Source organism: Hyperoodon ampullatus (assembly GCF_949752795.1).
Source record: "Hyperoodon ampullatus genome assembly, chromosome: 2".
NCBI lineage: Eukaryota > Metazoa > Chordata > Mammalia > Artiodactyla > Ziphiidae > Hyperoodon > Hyperoodon ampullatus.
In genome coordinates this window covers 135,976,966-135,996,402 of record NC_136915.1, presented here as the reverse complement: position 1 = coordinate 135,996,402, position 19,437 = coordinate 135,976,966, and the positions used below count along the sequence as shown (strand labels likewise).

The 19,437-nt window shown below is 44.3% G+C and overlaps 1 pseudogene across 1 annotated transcript in view; it reads right to left on the bottom strand.

The window, feature by feature from the left end:
- Positions 1–15,969: 15,969 nt before the first annotated feature.
- Positions 15,970–19,437, bottom strand: part of LOC307063491 (U3 small nucleolar RNA-associated protein 25 homolog) — a 28,824-nt pseudogene continuing 25,356 nt past the window's right edge. Inside the window, exon 12 of the transcript in view lies at positions 15,970–17,150. The product of the transcript in view is annotated as a U3 small nucleolar RNA-associated protein 25 homolog (transcript). The remainder of the gene's footprint in view (positions 17,151–19,437) is intronic.

Sequence of the window (19,437 nt, the reverse complement as noted above, 5' to 3'; positions counted from 1 at the left end):
GCTTAGAACCGTCCTGCACACTTGTCCAGGGATGACCTTTCACTTGTCCTCAGCAGTGAGTCCTGTGGGTCCCTGAAGGTGTCCCAGGTCACTGGTATTACTTACATGTGGGAGTGTGCTCAGTTGTACATAGTTGGCAGGCCCCACAGAAACATGTGCCAGCCAGGTGAGGTGGATTGTATCCCATACCTCCTGTGGAGGTGGCCGGTCTGGGTGTACCTGCTGCACTGCCCACCCAGGGAACAGAGCACAGGGTTGAGTATATATAGCCTATGAAGTCAGACATTGTCTCTGACAGTCAGAGAAACTTCCCTACCAGTTCTCCACCAGGTACGAATCTGTTTTGTTGTCAGTTACCATGGAATCTGTTACCATGGAATCTGTGAGAAGGCCTGTGAGGGCATCACTAGCCAGTGAGGTCATATATGGAACCTGTGACTTGAGGGGCAGGCTTCAGGAGGAGGGGCAGTTTTTTGGAGGAGAACAGGGTAGAGGCAGAGGTACTCTGCCTGGCCCCTCACACCTGGGCCTCCCCACCAATGCCGTAGTCTAGTAGACACCCTAGGTGAGGCGTGCTGGTGGTCTGGCACAGCCCCAGGGGCCACAGGAGGGCAAGAGAGACCCACATTCTGTGATTGGCTTGAGAGGCAAGATGAACGTAAGAGAAAGCTAGGTTGTATGGCACTTACCCTAAGAGGCAGAGATTTGTGTGGACTGGGGGATCAGGGAAGGCTCCTTTGCAGTGGGCCTGAAGGACAAGTGAGATTTGGACCCATGGGGAAGAGAGGGAAGACATTCCAGTTTGGAAGAATAAAAGCAAAGACACACTCTTCTCGACCTTGTCCTGCCCCCAATATAAATTCCTAGCACCCTGAAATTTTTACAACGGAGGACTTAAAAAAACCAAGAGGTTAAGGGGCCTTCGCAGTGGTACACAGGTAGTGGAGAGGTGTTCTGCTCAGTGGTTAGGTTCACGTCGGGGCTCCGGGTTTACAGCTGATAGGAATGTGAGGACAAGCTCCTGCCATTTCAAACATTTCCAAGTGATACTGAGAGAGATGTTAAAGGTGCAAAATGCGGGTGCTGAATGACCTCACAAAGTGGGAATGGTGGGCCCATTTGAACATGAAATGGAAAACAAATTCATGACAAAAGGACATAATACAAAATGACAACATAATCACTACAGTCCCCTCTCCCCTAGAAGTAAAAGTCATTAGAATCCTCTCTCTCTCCACCATGAAAGGATGAGATAAAGACTCAGCAACAGCCCCCGTGAGAAACATGGTCAACCGTGTGAAGAGGTGTTACTAAGACGATTCGGTCCGCCTCAGAGAAGGAAAGAGACAACTCTGCCCTTAGCCTGATCAGGCCCACGGGAAGCAAGCACATTTGGGGCAGCCTCTGATAGTGTGGCAATGAGAGAGAACCTTCTTTAGGAGGGGACTCCCTGCTGCCGACCCTGAAAAAGCAAAGATGGGACATTGGTTTAATGGGGCTGTTGCAGAGGCGTTGTTCCCAGGAGGTAGAGACTGCTTCGACTACCATTTTAGAGGTTGGGCCACCGTGGTTGAGAAGCACAGCACCTTCTCTTCCTAAACTGCTTGAATCAGCGGGTACACGTTAGGACAGACGAAGTCAGGCCTCATTGGAGCGGACTGCCTTTGGGAGTGGTAGAATGTAAACTGTGAAGGGGAATGCTCTGGAGGAGGTTTGTCATGGCAGCTGGGCCAGCATGAGACCATTCAGATTCTCCACGGTCCAGAGATTACTTGACTGGGAGCATCCCTGTGATGTGGCGGGGGGACTCCTACCTTAACAGGACCTGGCTGGGCATCTGGGGAAGGCGGAATAAATGGTTTTATTAACTTACGAGAGCGAGAGACTCACAAAAGCACTGAAAAAGACTTGTACCTGGATTCTTGAGCCAACCCTAAGAAAACTTATCCAGATCTGGAGTAGGGCTCGGGAGGCTGCACTTTTAAGCTTCCTGGGCAGTCCCACCACAGTGGTCCATGGATAGAGGGACCAAATTATTGTGTGTTCTCAGTTGCTTTGGGGAGTCAAAGTGGGCAATATTAAAAACTGCAGCAGGCATACGTATAAACGGAATATTCAAGGCAAACAGAGGTGTATAGTTACTCTATCCATGAATGAGGTTTGGGAAAAGCCAGCCTGGTGGTTAAATAACACAACCCTTATGACAGACAGACCAGATTCTGTCCTACTTACATGTGTGATTTTGACCCAGTTCTTTTATCCTTCTGACTGTTTCTTCATATGGAAAAGAGCTATGGCTGTACATTTAGCACAATATTCTCTTTTGGCAAAAGTTGCTCTGGGTCCATTTGTGTTCTCTGCAACTGAATCCTTTCCAGTGTGCAAGCATTTTTAAGTTGTTTGGTGAAGTATTACATTTGACTTTCAACTGTTCATTACTTTGGGCAAAGCTTATGTAGTGCTGCAGAGACTAGAACCTATGCAGAGATAGTGAGAGGATGTTATAAGCTTATTCTGCCGGTTGATACAAAAGTTTAACCTTTTCTCCTCTTCCTCCACCTGCCGCCAAGTCATGAGAAAGAAGGCAGAGCCTGGAAATGCACACCAGGCAATACTTCTGTGTCAGTTTGCCTTTTATTCCTCTGCCAGTACTTCCCAGAGAGATTTCACCAAAAGTGCCTAAGCTTGCCATGGCCATTGTTGTGAAGAAAGTTTCTCTCTATTGCTAGTCACATCCCCTTTCCCTTCTCCTGGGGGCTTAATGGATGTTTGGGGGCAGGAACTAAAATTTAGAAGGTAAAAAACAAAAAAACAAAAAACAAAACAAAAGAAAAAACAAGTGTTCTTTTTTTTTAAACATCTTTATTGGAGTATAATGGCTTTACAATGGTGTGTTAGTTTCTGCTTTATACCAAAGTGAATCAGTTATACATAAGTTCCCATATCTCTTCCCTCTTGCGTCTCCCTCCCTCCTACCCTCCCTATCCCACCCCTCTAGGTGGTCACAAAGCACCGAGCTGATCTCTCTGTGCTATGCGGCTGCTTCCCACTAGCTATCTATTTTACGTTTGGTAGTGTATATATGTCCATGCCACTCTCTCACTTTGTCATGGCGTACCCTTCGCCCTCCCCATATCCTCAAGTCCATTCTCTAGTAGGTCTGTGTCTTTATTCCTGTCTTACCCCTAGGTTCTTCATGACATTTTTTTTCTTAAATTCCATATATATATATATATATATATATATATATATATATATATATATATGTGTGTGTGTGTGTGTGTGTGTGTTAGCATACGGTATTTGTCTTTCTCTTTCTGACTTCCTTTACTCTGTATGACAGACTCTAGGTCCATCCACCTCATTACAAATAGCTCAATTTCGTTTCTTTTTATGGCTGAGTAATATTCCACTGTATATGTGTGCCACATCTTCTTTATCCATTCATCCGACGATGGACACTGAGGTTGTTTCCATCTCCTGGCTATTGTAAATAGAGCTGCAATGAACATTTTGGTACATGACTCCTTTTGAATTATGGTTTTCTCAGGGTATAGGCCCAGTAGTGGGATTGCTGGGTCATATGGTAGTTCTATTTGTAGTTTTTTTAAGGAACCTCCATACTGCTCTCCCTAGTGGCTGTACCAATTTACACTCCCACCAACAGTGTAGGAGGGTTCTGTTTTCTCCACATCCTCTCCAGCATTTATTGTTTGTAGATTTTTTGATGATGGCCATTCTGACCGGTGTGAGGTGATACCTCCTTGTAGTGTTGATTTGCATTTCTCTCATAATTCGTGATGTGGAGCATCTTTTCATGTGTTTGTTGGCCATCTTCGGAGAAGTGTCTATTTAGGTCTTCCGTCCATTGTTTCATTGGGTTGTTTTTTTTGATATTGATCTGCATGAGTTGCTTATATAGTTTACAAATTTATTTATGTTTATATTTTTTGGAGATGAATCCCTTGTCAGTTGCTTCGTTTGCAACTATTTTCTCCCATTCTGAGGGTTGTCAGAGTCCAGAGTCTTCAGTGTTCCCCCAGTATCCAACTTGGACAAGTGTACAAATAGTGGTGGTATAAATGATGTAGAGAGATGAATAGTGGAAGTAAGTATTGAAGGTAAAATTAATCGTTCAGTAACATCACATAATTAATTTTAAGTGTCCGTGTTATATTTGGGCAGAGTTGTTCAGTTGGCAATTAGTTAAGTTTGTAAGAGACTCAGGAGAGAGATATGTAAGTTTTAGGTCAAGATCTGTGATATATATGGTGGCTGGAATCACAAGAGTAGATGAGACCATCTATCAAGGGCAGAAGAGAGCTTCTGAGAAATACACATCTCTTGGCAGAGGGCAAAGTGAGAGTGCCCAATGAAAGAGATAAGGATGTCCAGAGGCAGGAGGAAGAAGTAGCAGGTTAAGATGCTACTGTTGTTAAGGTGAAAGATTTTTCTGAGATGACAAGTTTGATCAACAAAATCAAATATTGCTGAAAGGTGACAGAATGACCAAACAACATTCACTCAATTTAATCACAAATTAAATGTTGGTGAATGCAATTCCAGTGCAGATAAGTAAGAAGAAAAGAGCAAAATTGTGTGAGTCACGAGGTACATAAAGATAAGAAAATACAGACAATGAGAATAAATACAATTTTTGATAAACTGCACTGTGAAATTAGGAGGAGAGAAAAGGTAACTAGAGAATTACTTGGCATCAAGCAAGAGTAATTTTTAATGGGAGGGAGCCAAAATAAAATCGCTAAAGAGGAAAACCTTAACAATCCCAATGAGGTGGGAAAATGAATGGAAGGTACTGAGGAAGTGAGAATAGGTATTTATAAACTATGTCGAAAAGCTATTCTTGGACGTAAAGAGAAAAAGTTAGTTCGGGGTGTTTTTGCTTTATAGTCTGTGTTTTCTCTGTGAAATAAAAGTTTGATGGGAGGTGATGTCACCTCGAGATAGCGCTCATCAAATATCCTATGTGCTTATCTACATTTTTCATCCTCCTTTGTAGTTCAACTGTTTTCCTTTGATTCATTGTGGCCAGTGGCAAAGAAGCAGAATCAAGTGTATCACTTCTGAGCTGAGGTCATTAGGAGCCAGTGTCCCTCTTGTCTGGTCCTCTGCTATTGTGACATGGGAGGTCAAATAGTCCAGATGACGTGGCTGCAAGATGGATCAGGACCATGTGATCTGTAAGGGCTTTACTCAGTAGAGAAACAACGTACTCGTATTTTCCACTGAGATTCCTGTGTTCAGTAGATCTGCCTGTGAGAGCTCAGAGAGCATAGCGAAGGCTGAAATGACAAAGGCAGAGGTAGAGATGCTGGTAACAGATGGAAGGCGCCTGGCAGATAATATATTAAATGGTAAACAAAGCTGCTGGAGTAAGAGACAGAGTATATAAGAGATGAGAAGAAGGCCAACTGTCTGTAGTATCTAACGCTAAGGAGTGAGGAGAGAAACAACTGAAAAATAAACATAAAAAGAATGATGAGAAAGAAGCTAGGTGGTATGCCAACAGAAATCCTAAGATTGCTATAAAACATAAAGGAAGGTAGTTTTCAAAGAAGCACCATTTAATGGAGTCAGTTGTTTCCCAAAGGCAAAATGCTATGGGAACTGAAAATAAACCATCTGATTGGATGACTAAACTTTTATGAACAAAAGTGGAACCATTTCAGGAAAGTCATGGGAGAAGACGCTGTGTTACAGTGGGGAGAGTAATCAATATATTGTGAGGAAAGGTGCCTTCATTTGCAAGAGATGCCCATTAAGAAGTGAAGACAGCATTTAAAGGGAAGGGATAATTTAAGAAAATTAAAAAAAAAATTTAAGGAAACTTGAATAATTCATAGACAAAGAGGGAGGTATTAGTGAAAGACTGAAAATCAGAGAAAGCTATCTTAAGTTGTTGTTATGGACTGAATTGTGTCCCCCCAAAAATTATATGTTGAGGCCCCTCCTAATTTGACTGTAGAAGATAGGAGATAGGTCCTTTAGGGAGGTAACTGAAGTTAACTGAAGTCATAAGGGTGGGGTAATAATCTGACAGGGACTGATGGTGTCCTTATAAGAAGGGGAATAGATTCCAGAGATCTCTCTCCCTCTGCTCGTAGAGGAAAGGCCGTGTGAGGACACTGCAAGAAGACAGCCATCAGCAAGCCAGGAAGATTGTTCTCACCAGAAACCAATTCTTATGGTATTCAATACCTTAATCTTGGACTTCCACCGTCCAGCACTGTGAGAAAATAAATTTCTGCTGTTTAAGTCATTCAGTCTATAGTATTTCACTATAACAGCCCAACCAGACTAATACAGACCTTCATGTACACTGCAATATACAGAAGCTAAACAATGATTGTGAGCCAGAGAGTACATCTTGAACAGAAGTGTAATGACGCTTGTGGTACTCACAACTTCACGAATTTTGTCAGAAAGATGTGAAAAAAAGTCAGTCAGACAACGGTTCTGATAGTGGATATTTTCTTTATGTGTTTGACATAAAGCAGTGTCTGACAGCCTCCCTGATACCCATCCGTATCGCAGTTTTGATTCTGTGGCCCCAGTTCCACATGGCACCAAGGTGCTGTGTACTGTCCATTCTTGGGTTTTTGGGTGCTGTACCTGTTGCCAATAGGTGGGTCAAACCACTGGGGCTCTTCTGAAGTCCTCCCTAAATTTGGACCCAGCTTCAGCTCCAAATCCGAGTTTTCAGAGAGCCCAGGGTGAGGCTCGCCTGCCACAGTAGACACGTTGGCTAACGGGTTGCACTGCAGCACCCGCTCGGACAAGGGCACCATCACGATGCCACCGTTCTTCTTCTGCAGGGGCGGACCCGTGGACAGTCAGCTTGGCCCCCAGCACAGCCAGCTGCCTGTTCACTCTCTCGGCCCCTGTGAGGAAGGTGTTCAGCCCTGGCTTTGAGGTCAGAGTCGTCTCCTCTCTGGGTTTGTGTGAATGGAGGAGCCGCAGCCGTGGTCTGGGTGGTGTGTTGGCCCTGGGTTTCCGGGTTTGGAGGAGCATCTTACCACCTAGACCCCCACCTAGGGCTGAAGAGTTCAGGGGCTGTGGACCGTGGGTTTTGGGGGCAGAAGATATTTAACCTGGCGTTTGAGGAAATGGAGGGAGAAGAGGCTCAGGTTCAAGGGCTCCTGGTTTGAATCTCTTGCTTTAGGTTTGAGGGCCAGGGCAGTCTCTCACCAGAAGCTGCAGGATATCATCAGGAACATTGCGAGTGTTCTTGCACATACCCCGGGCAGCTGAGTGGGAGAAGATGACAGGTGCCTGTGACACTTGTAGGGCTCGCCGTGCCACAGCATCCGAGACATGGGCCAAGTCCACCATCATGCCCGGGCGGTTCATTTCTGCCACCACCTTCTGCAGGGACAGGATGGGGAGAGGGCATGAGGGCTGCATTTATCTTGTGTGTATTTATCTGTAGGGAACAGGCGGGGCTGTACATTCATGTGGGACAGGGTATGGAAGCCGGGTCCTTAACTTGCCAAGGCCGGAGAGCCGACTGACATTGCTGTAGAAGGGTTGGATACCTTTACTGAGCTCTGTGCCCTGCAGGATAGCCAGGATGCAGTCTGACTCGTGGCCATGACTTGGCTACAAGAGCCTAGAAAGTGGTTCTGTCGAACCGTCTACACCTGCAACCGTCTACACCTACCTCCCGCCCTGGTGGCCCGCAGGCCCGGGGAAGAGGCCCCGTCCCGCGCTCCCACTCCCGCCCCCGGCCATGGCGAAACGGCGGAGGGGGGCCTTTATCCGGAGGGAGCTGTGGAGAGCCACACCGGCGGACAGGTGGCGGCGCCGGGGCAGGGCGCCGGAGGGGGCGGCCAGGTGCAGGTCGAGGGGCTCGCGGGCCGCACGGACGGCACCCGGGCCCGCGGCGGAGTCTGAGTCCGGGCCAGCCACCCCGGGAGCGTCTGGGGTGCGGCCGCCTTTCAGGGCCGCCTTCTGGCCGCATAGAGCGCCCCCTCTGGCGCGCTGTGGTGGGAGGGGCCGGAGGAGGTGGGGCCTGCAGCGGTGCCCGTCGGGGGGGCGGAGCTGGCGGCCACCGCCAAGGGCGACTAAAGGAGAAGGCGGAGCCGCAGCGGGAGGCAAAATGCCTATGGCACCCGGTATTCCCAGGCGGTCTCCCATCCAAGTACTAACCGGGCCCGACCCTGCTTAGCTTCCGAGATCAGACGAGATCGGGCGCGTTCAGGGTGGTATGGCCGTAGACGGGGGCAGGGGATCATTTGAAGGGGGTCTTGAAAGGTAAGAGTTCCACAGTGGCGACAGGGCATTCTGTGCAGAGGAAACAAGATAGCCAAAGATCTCTATCCATTGACCTTGCTCTATTTTCTTCCAGCATTTAGCACCATCTGAAATTATATTTTTATCTAGCTTCTCGTTGTTTATTTTCTGTCTCCCCCATGCACTCTAATTCTCCAAGTGCAGGAAGCAGGTCTATCCTATGTGCCCAAAAGAATTCCTGGCACATGGTGGGTGCACAGTACATATTTGTAGCATGGATGAATCAGTAGGCAGTCCAAGCAAAAGGGAGAGAACGGGATTTGATGAGATCTATAAGTACTTATGTGGTTTCATTTCAACCTCACAATTCTCCTTCCTAAGAAAGATGTCATTATCTCCGTCTTACAAATAAGGAAACTGAGGTAAGACAAAGGCAAGCAACTTGACAAAGGTCACACACCCAGTAAAAGGTAAAGCTGGCATTGAAGCCTAAGCTAGCAGGTTCCAAAGTCTGGACTGTACCACAGGAAGAGGCTAACAAAGGCCTGAACTAAGTAAAGCCGTGGCAAGGGAGTCAGAGAGAAGAGTTCATGCTTAAGAGTTGCTGGGTTTAATAAAATGGAGCAGACGTGGCCACAGACTGAAAGAATCCCCTGCAGATTCATCGCCATCTGAGCCGCTAGTCCTGACCTCCTTCTCAATCTCATGGGGATGACAGAAAAAACATGCAGCATTGGCCACTAACTAGCTGTTTAACTTTGGAAGCCTTAGATATCTAATTTCTCCAAGCATGTTTCCCCCACATGAAAAAAAATGGTGACAGATACTAGGTTTGCGGTTGTTATATGAGATGATGCAGATGAAGCACCCAGGACAGTTCCTGGCCCATAGTAGGTGTTCAATAAATATTAACTTACTTCTCTTTCCCCATGGCCTCCTGCTATCTTTAGGTCTGGGAAATACTATTCCCAAGAGGAGGACCAAAGAGGGAGGAAGTGTTAGGAGGGCATCTGCTCTGGGGCAGGTATGGAAATGGATAGTCTCAAGAAGGTAGTGAGTGACAAGCCAGGCCTGGAAGAGGTGGGTGGATAAGAGGCTAGGAAAGTACCCAGCAGTTTTCTCTATGAGGAAAACTCTGACCCCCCCTATAATGAAGGTTCAGACAAGCAACCAGAATTCCAAGTCATGTGCCCAGTCTTTTCTCTGCACAAAAGGTGTAGCCAGAGCTTGGTGAAGGGGAAGCAGGGGACCATTTGACTTGGGCCTCATACGTACAAATTTGGTTGGATTCCCAAAGGAAGTTATTCATCAAGTTATTATAATTTGGGGTGTTTAAAATGTTAATTTTTAACAGTTATCTGTGAGTTTAATTATGGATTGCACCTAGTAGTGATTTTCCATTTCTTAAAACATAATGTACACTGCTCTATACAAACTGTTTCCTGAAATAAACATGTTATTTGTGGACTCATTTTTAAAAGGGGTTAACTTATAAACAATTAAATTATACCACAAGTTTTTGTAACTGTCTTTGAATTTTCACATTTCCTATGTGTTGGAATTGTTTCAAAAAGAAGAAGAAGAAAAAAAAGAGGCTTGGGTTTCTGGGTCTCTTCAGCTCAAGAGGGCACAGGGCAGTGGCAGCCCAGAGGCAGCCAGAGGGGAGGTGAAGAGCCTGTTACTGAACTTGTTTACAGCACCACCTGGTGTTTATAACTCATTAAAATGTCACACTTCCTTGTCCTTAAGCCCTGGAATTTGCTGAGTAAAATCCCCACAGCTATTTTCTGAAGCCCTCTCTCTCAAAATTTCTTTTTCACTCACTTAAAAAGAATAAGGCTTATAGACAAGAATCACCCAAAACAGAAGTTGATGCCCCACGACTTTCCTTTGTTTTCTTTTAGCTTTGTGCTGTGGGACGGAAGGTCTGTATGTAATACTAGTTCAGACTGACTGAGCAGTGACTATGTGCCAAGCAGTTCTAAGTACCCTGCATGGATTAAGTAACTTAATTATTATAACAACTCTAGAGACAGGTATTACTATTACCATAAGCCCATTTTACAGATGTGGCTACTGAGACACAGAGAGTTTAAGGAATTTCATAAAAATCACTAGAAAGTAGCAAAGCAAAGATCTGAACCCAGGCCTGAAGCCTTGCTTCAGTGTCCATGATTTTAAACACTGTTATGCTGCTTTTCCGTGTAGGTGCATGTTTCAAGAAAAGGTATCTTCTTAATTTTTATTTGGCCTGATATTAAGAATTTAATTTCCCTGGGTAAAGCTCGATGGACCAAGGATAAACAGAGCAGCAAACAAGTTAAAAATATGCCTTCAATAATCATCTGCTATATGAGGCATTAAGCTTCTCAGAAGCCTAGACCGCCCTTTAGAATGTCATACAATCCAGAAGCATGGCATACAAAACAACTTAGTGTTTGTTTATAACAACGCTACCACCACCAAGAAAGCATTATAATCCTCTGTCTTTTTAAGAGTTCAACAATTTCAGATCTCTCCTTTTAAAGGGGTAGTAATAATAATAGCTACAATCTATTGACTGCTTTTTTGTTTTTGTTTTAGAGAAGCATCAACTAGTGAAAAACAATGTGGGTTTGGGGGAATCATACTACCTGGGTTCAGATCCTGTTATTTTTTTTAATGAATTTTTATTGGCATATAGTTGCTTTACAATGTTGTGTTAGTATCTGCTGTAGAGCAAAGTGAATCGGCTATACATGTACATATATCTCCTTTTTTGGATTTTCTTCCCATTTAGGTCACCACACAGCAATGAGTAGAGTTCCTTGTGCTATACAGTATGTTCTCATTAGTTATCTATTTTATACATAGTATTAATAGTGTATATATGTCCAATGGAATATTACTCAGCCATAAAAAGAAACGAAATTGAGTTATTTGTAGTGAGGTGGATGGACCTAGAGACTGTCATACAGAGTGAAGTAAGTCAGAAAGAGAAAAACAAATACCGTATGCTAACACATATATATGGAATCTAGAAAAAAAATTTTTTTTAAATGGTTCTGAAGAACCTAGGGGCAGGACAGGAATAAAGACACAGGCATAGAGAATGGACTTGAGGACATGGTGGGGGGGAAGGGTAAGCTGGGATGAAGTGAGAGAGTGGCATGGACATATATGCACTACCAAGTGTAAAACAGATAGCTAGTGGGAAGCAGCCGCATAGCACAGGGACATCAGCTCGGTGCTTCGAGACCACCTAGAGGGGTGGGATAGGGAGGGTGGGAGGGAGACGCAAGAGGGAGGAGCTATGGGGATATATGTATACGTACAGCTGATTCACTTTGTTATACAGCAGAAACTAACACACCATTGTAAAGCAATTATACTCCAATAAAGATGTTAAAAAAAGTATTTAAAAAATAGTGTATATATGTCAATCCCAATCTCCCAATTCATCCCACCACCACCCCTTCTCCCTTGGAACCATACATTTGTTCTCTACATCCGTGTCTCTATTTCTGCTTTGCACATAAGATCATCTATACCATTTTTCTAGATTCCACATATGTTAATATGTATTTGTTTTTCTCTTTCTGACTTACTTCACTCTGTATGATAGTCCTGTTTTTATTTTTAACATCTTTATTGGAGTACAATTGCTTTACAATGTTGTGTTAGTTTCTGCTGTATGACAAAGTGAATTAGCTATACATATACATATATCCCCATATCCCCTCCCTCTTGCTTCTCCCTCCCACCCCTCTAGGTGGTCACGACGCACTGAGCTGATCTCCCTCTCAGAGACAACCTATAGGCGACTCAGGGGTCAAGCAGCAGATTGGACCACAAGACCTCTAAGTTGCTACCAAACTGGGGATCTGGACCCATTTCCTAGTTTTGCTTTGAAATACACCTGAAGAAATGAAAAACAGGTGGTCGCCAACTTTCAGAGAATTGAAGTCTGTTTTCTTGCCAGTTATTTTTCTGCCACCATCAGTTTCCATAAACCCTATGAGGAGACATATGTCCTCCCTCATTCTTATAGATCCAGTTGGATTGGAGATGACGGAAGTGATGGCACAAAGCCAGACACGTCTTAGCGCTCACTCCGCACTGTCACCAAATGGCCAGGCGTCAACCTTGAAGCACAATCTCTATGCTGGTTCCTGCAGAGACAAGAAGAAAGAATAGGCAGAGCCTTTGGACTTCAGGACTTGTGATCCCATTTTTGTCCTCTGTAGCCGTTAGGACTTGGCAGTACAGCCTGAGGCCAACAATACTGCCTGGCTACACTCTGCAGCCTCAAGATCTGTCCACACAGCCAAGGGAAGGCTGGGCAGGAGGCAGCCAGCAGGCTCTCACACCACCTGCCTCCCCTCCTTCCTCAGTGGCTCCCACGAGGGCACAATCAGGGCTGGGAGGCTTCATGAGCCCCCCTTGGCCCGAGTCAGCAGGGATTCATACCCATCCTGCCGGGACCATCTGCACTCAATTATAAGCCCTTTGGAAGCCAGCAGAGGGCTGTTAAGCTGCCGCTGGTTCTCTATGATTAGCTAGTTCTTGTCTTTTGAATACTGCATATGGTGCAGCCAGCTGCAGAAAGCATTCATGACTCAAAGCTTTTTTCCCCTCAAAGAGAAAAGTGCTAAGTTGTTATTACTATGGGAAGAAAAAAAAAGTTTAAAACTCTTACTTTCTGGTTAAGTTCCTCTTCCTACCTTAAAATTCTACCTCTTCCCAGGATTGGGACCATTCCTTTGTCTGTTTTCTACCAGCACTATATAGGTACTTGCTTGCTGAAGATGAGCCTTGCTAAGAAATATCAAGACTGTGTATAATTCCAGCTCAGGTGTTATTATCCGTGGTCCAGTAGACCCTCTTCTCTCCCTTATTTTGTGTGAGAGACCTGACGTTAAGGCATGCTTTTGATGAAACCACTCCAAAAAGTCAACTCTTTGCAATCAACTCAGGAGCCGGCGCCACTGCTGAAGCTTACCTTCTTTCCCAGGTGCTGAGCCAGGAACAGAAGCAATACTGCTTGGTTCGCACTTGAAACCCTCAGTGTTCTCTGTAGGCGAGAAGCAGTTAGCTGGCTACAAGCTAGCATTAAAATCAGTAGGGATGCTTAAAAAAAACATGTATTTCTGGGGCTATACATAGACTTGAAATCCAGGCTCACATGTGAGTGGAGGTCCAGAGAAGATGGAGATTTGAGAGTCTTGTGAATAGTGATAATGAAAGCCATGAATTAGCTACAATTCACAGGGAAAAGAATATGGAAATAGAAGATGGGGGTAATCAGAGTCCCTTCTTCCTCATATCTCTGAACTAGGCAAATAACTCATTTCTTTTCTCATAATACACAGGCTCTATGGTAAACACAGCACAAATATGCCAATAACCACAGGGCACTCTATGGATAAGACAATTCTTTGTAGAGTGGATACATGTATAACTGATTTGCTTTGCTGTACACCTGAAACTAATGCAACATTGTAAATCAACTATACTCCATTTTAAAAATATATATTTAAGAAAATGTTCTTTGTACCATGAGTTTGGCTGGCTTAAGCCTATAAATTTGCAAAACTTTAGGAACCCATCTATATATGGAATGAATAGTTCTACTCTCCATGTTGAGAGACAAATAAAAATGCCTATTTAAATATCTAGCAGGAAAAGTACCCCAAAAGTGATTTCACTTTTTTTTTTTTTAACATATTCTTTTTTTTTTTTTTTTAACCCCACATTTGTTTATTTATTTATTTTTGGCTGTGTTGGGCCTTCGTTTCTGTGCGAGGGCTTTCTCTAGTTGTGGCAAGTGAGGGCCACTCTTCATCGCGGTGCGCAGGCCTCTCACTGTCGCGACCTCTCTTGTTGCGGAGCACAGGCTCCAGACGCGCAGGCTCAGTAGTTGTGGCTCACGGGCCTAGTTGCTCCACGGCATGTGGGATCTTCCCAGACCAGGGCTCGAACCCATGTCCCCTGCATTAGCAGGCAGATTCTCAACCACTGCGCCACCAGGGAAGCCCTTTTTTTTTTTTTTTTTTTGATGAGCAATTTTAAGCATGTCCAAGAGGAAGAAAATCTGTACCAATATGGGTTGTTCCACTGAGCCTAATGGGAGCCACATGTCTATCTGACAAGGGAGTTACAAGTTTGGAAAGGGAGAAAACAAAAGGAACCCTGTGTTGTTAGTCTGAAATTGGAGGTAAGGTGTAAATTCATGGTTTTCAATATATGGATACAGAAATAAATTTAGATGTCATGGGCACATAGGTATGTGTATACATACACACACATGCAGATATTCCCAAACTCTGACCACTGAGATGGCCTGGGACCAGTGGCTCCACAACAGTACTGGGTACACTTAGCACTCAAATCTTTGCTTTAAGATAATTTTCCACTAAAGAAAGCAGGGCTGGAATAGGGAAAGTACAAGACAAACTTGGAATGTCTTATAGTGTCAGAAAATAAAGAAATGCCCAAGTTAAAGGGGGATGTGTCAAGAAGACACAGGAGCCAGCTTGAAGGTGTTCCTGCTGGCCATATCTGAGACCATTTAAGCATCTAAAGGAATAACGATAATAACCAATTACAACCCACTGAATAAAAACTGAAGAATCCATACTTGTAATATTAATATAAATTAATAAAGGGGGAATGAGTGATTCTATAGTGGAAAAGTCTGGCAAGCACCACCTTAAACAAGTGGTCAGTTAGTGTCATAATGATGGGACAGGTGGAAATCATGCACCGCTTGAAGAGATGCAGCGAGGAAGACGCAGCATTGCTTCTATGCTGCTCCTGCCAAAGATGCATAAACTAAACCTAACCTAACCTAATCTGACAGGAAACACCATCCAAAGTAACTGGCCTGTAATCTTCTAAAGTGTCAACGTCCATTACTCAGCCATAAAAAGAAATGAAATTGAATTATTTGTAGTGAGGTGGATGGACATAGAGACTGTCATACAGAGTGAAGTAAGTCAGAAAGAGAAAAATACCATATGCTAATGCATATATATGGAATCTGAAAAAAAAAAAGGTTCTGAAGAACCTAGGGGCAGGCTAGGTAGACGGAGACGTAGAGAATGGACTTGAGGACACGGGGAGGGGGAAGGATAAGCTGGGACGAAGTGAGAGAGTACCATGGATTTATAATACACTACCAAGTGTAAAATAGATAGCTAGTGGGAAGCAGCTGCATAGCACAGGGAGATCAGCTCGGTGCTTTGTGACCACCTAGAGGGGTGGGATAGGGAAGGTGGGAGGGAGACGTAAGAGGGAGGAGATATGGGGATATATGTATAGCTGATTCACTTTGTTATAAAGCAGAAACACCATTGTAAAGCCATTATACTCCAATAAAGATGTTAAAAAAAATTTTTTTAATTTAAAAATTAAAAAAATAAAGTGTCTAGGTCAAGAAAAAGCTGGGGTACCATTCAGAATAAAGGCCACTACAGAGACATGACAACTCAAAGCAGTATGTAACTCTGAACTGCATCCTTTTGCTATAAAGGTTATTATTGGGACATTTGGCAAAATCTGAATGGGGCCCAAGGATTAGTGGCAATTTCCTGATTTGACAGTTGTTTTGAGGTTACATAGAAAAATGTCCTTGTTTACATGAAATACATACTAAATTCAGGAGTGATTTTTAGGAGTGACAGGCCCAGCAACTTGGCAATTTATTTTCAGATGATTCAGGTTCTGAATTGGTAATTTTTCTGTCCGAGAATAGTTCAATTTTTTTTTTTTTTTTTTTTTTTTTTTTTTGCCACGCTGTGCAGCTTGCAGGATCTTTGTTCCCTGACCAGGAACTGAAACTGGGCCTCGGCAGTGAAAGCGCCGAGCCCAAACCACTGGACCGCCAGGGAACTCCCTAAAAATGTTTTTAAAAGTGTAACTTCTTTTCCTTTTTATGTTATATGACTTAAAAAATGACTATAGCAATGAAGACAGTGATGTTGACGATGAATTTGCGACATCAAGAATTTCATAAAATTATTTCTTGAAATAAGGTAGAAATTAATGTTATTTTATATAATGTGATTTTTAAGTATATATTTTCATTAAAACATTTAGGAGTTAAAAAAAGATCAGTGAACGAATGTGCTCTTCTAGGTTGAATTAAAATAGAATATTTAAGGTTTAAAAAAGTTTGGCTGGGGAAAAATAACAGTTTTGCAAAACCTTTGCGATCCAAAACTAAGATGATATTCAACAGCAAGAAGTATTCCAATTTCTCATAACCAGTTCTCACAAGCAAAGAAATGCATGCCTCACTTTAAGAAGGTGTCAAATAGAAACAGGCAAATCTGAAAGAATTTACCCAGTGTAATAAATTAGAGGTGAAATCACAACAAAAGAATTTATGGCGTACAAAAAAATTCACAAGTAGAAGATTCCTTCTATCAACTTCTCAGAGTTCCATGAGCTCTCCCCTGACCTCTGAAAGATGGGTTTTACCAAAATCTGGTTTACACGGAACTTTTCAGGTATATATGGTCTGAAAAGAAAGAAGTATCTGCTAAGAACCTGCCTGGTGCTCCTTCCTTGTTGCAGCCCTTCTTTGTGTAAGTGATCAGAATCAGGTCCAGGAGACACAGAATCAAGCATGACATATCACACCAAACACCATTTCCTGTCCAACCAATTCTCATCTCTCTCCAGTAATGAAGAGGTGGACGTTCTTCTTGGACTGCAGCATCTGTGCAGCCCGCTCCACCCCGACCACAGCAGACAGCCTCTGGGCATCGTACTTGGAGTAGGGGACAGTGCAGGTCCAGGCAGCTTCCTCTCCTCTGGTGGTGGCTTGCAGCATGTTACAGACTTCACTGTAGAAGTGGGGATATGTTGGCAGTTCATAGAAAATTAGGTTCCTGATGCCTTTTATTGTGTATCTGTTAGAAGGAGAAAGAGAGGCTATGTCTACATGAGAAATTCTATGGAAAAGCCACCGAAGAGTTTTACAGGGACATAGTCACTCTCGCTGTTTCATGCAAGGAGAAAGACCATGGCACAAATAACACACAGACCAAAAGTTACTCTAATTTGAGCTGGAGGGGCTCATTTTTTGTGACAGTGTATTTGAATTCCTAATGTTTGGCTTAAGATAATGATAAAATGAATTTGCACTTCTTGAGCCTAATCTGAGCAGACTGAGGTAGGGTGGGGAAGAATAGTAGACAAGGATTAGAAATCTGTCATAGAAAATTTGAAAAGCAGGCATTTCCAATTTAACATTATCCTAATTATAATCAGGCAAAACAGTGTTCTGTAATGGAGATGAGGTCAGACCAGACCCAGTACATAAAATAAACAGCATAAACTGTAAATGCGCTCCCACTAGTCTTTTCTTGTCATTCTGTAGACATGTTAACTCCATGGCAGATGTCCCAAGTTCACCCATTTACAAAATCCTGCCCGAGGACCCATTAGGCATTATGGGAAGGCAATTAATTTCAACAGCTTCCTCGCTTCTTTCCCTGCTGCACAGGGCTGCATGGTGTGTGTGTGGGGGGGGGTGCAGACCCTAGGGACGCGCCTTACGGTTCGGGTTGAGATCAATCATTCCCTCTTGGGCTCCATGACCAAAGATTTTATACGTTGACAAGTTTCTGATTTTTCCTGTTAAGACTCTCATACAGGGCTGATGTCAGACTCCCTCGGGAATTTTATTTTATTCATGGACGGTAAGTTTTCCTTGTCTTTTTATCCTTGGCTCATCCTGATCTCTCTGGAGACCCTCCTCTCCCAAAATATAACTGCAGTCCATTACTTGGATCAGCTTTCCACATCCTCTTTCCATAAAGGAACTTTAATGGCTAATGATGTTGAAAAAACACAGTTCTGCCTCAGTAGTTATCAAAACAAACACAGAGTTCCATTTCTGCTTAGTATGTAGAAAACTCAAGAGAATACTGCTCCCATGCTAACAAGAAAAAGATAATCTACAACAGTGTTCCTTTTCCTGAGCCTAGACAGCTGATGTCACAGGGCAACCAAGTGAACTGATTCAACGGTGCCCTGGTGTGTGTTTAACAACTGATTCTCAGTGGGGGAGGATAGGTGCTGATTTGAAGCATTTGCCAATTTCTGTGGTGTAAATACTCCATTTCAAGCTACCAGTGTCATGTTGCTGAACTTGGAACTGGGAAGAGATGTGCAACCATACCTTAAGAGCTGGTATGAGCCAGCTTCAGCCCATCACTGACTGAATTCCAAAGAGTGACAAGATGGTCTGAAGAAAGACAGGACGGTCTGAAGAAAGACAGGACATATGAACCACTTCACCTTTGGCAGAGCACAGTGGGGAAGAGGGCAGCTGCTAAGAAAGTGGGTAGGAAGAAAAAAGCTACACTTGTTAACAAGTTCTTAAAGGGCAATTATGGGCTTGCATGACAGTTCAGAATCCCTGGGATTCCCGGACACTCCTTTACTTCACAGTCATGAGGGCTTTTCCAAAGGTCTCCACTGGGAGCCCTGGAAAGACTGGACGCAAGGCAGAAGACCTGAGAGACCCCGATGGTGGTGCAGACATGAAAACTCACTCTCTTCCCAGAGCCATGTTGTATATGAAGCTAAAGCCTGAAGCCAGTGAGAGGGGCAAAGGTCAACTGCCAGGGGGGAAGTCAGAAGCAGCAAAACTGTGTGCCCTAAGGGAGGAGCATTAACCCCTCACCCCATCCCTCCCCACCACAGGACTTACATCCAGTAAAAAGAGCAGTCTGGGCAAAGGGGAAAGGGCATGAAGCCTGTTCAGCCCAAGATCCTGCACTGATGTAAGCAGATGTTTGCCACCACTGCAGAGAAGCAGGGAACTCTTTCCCACCAAGACCCCTCGTAGAACAAGGCAGAGGCTGGCCACCATGGAGGGTGGTGCAGGAGCCCTGAGAAAGCGCCAGCTCCAAAGCCCAGGACGGACAGAACCTGCCTGCATCTGAGCTGGACCAGGAGGAGGACAACTGCCCCACATCAAGCCTTAGGGGAGGAGCGAGCAGGAGCAGCCTGCTGCTGGGGGAGGGGCCGGAGCGTGGGAGAGGCTCTCCCTCGGCACAGGGGTGCAGGGCACGGTGAAAGCTGAGAGGGGAGCAGGACACTGAGACAAGGCCCTCCAGCACTGGGCCCCACAGTGGGCCACTGTCTGCTGGAGGAACTGGCAGTTTGTGGTAAATAGAAGGCAACGAC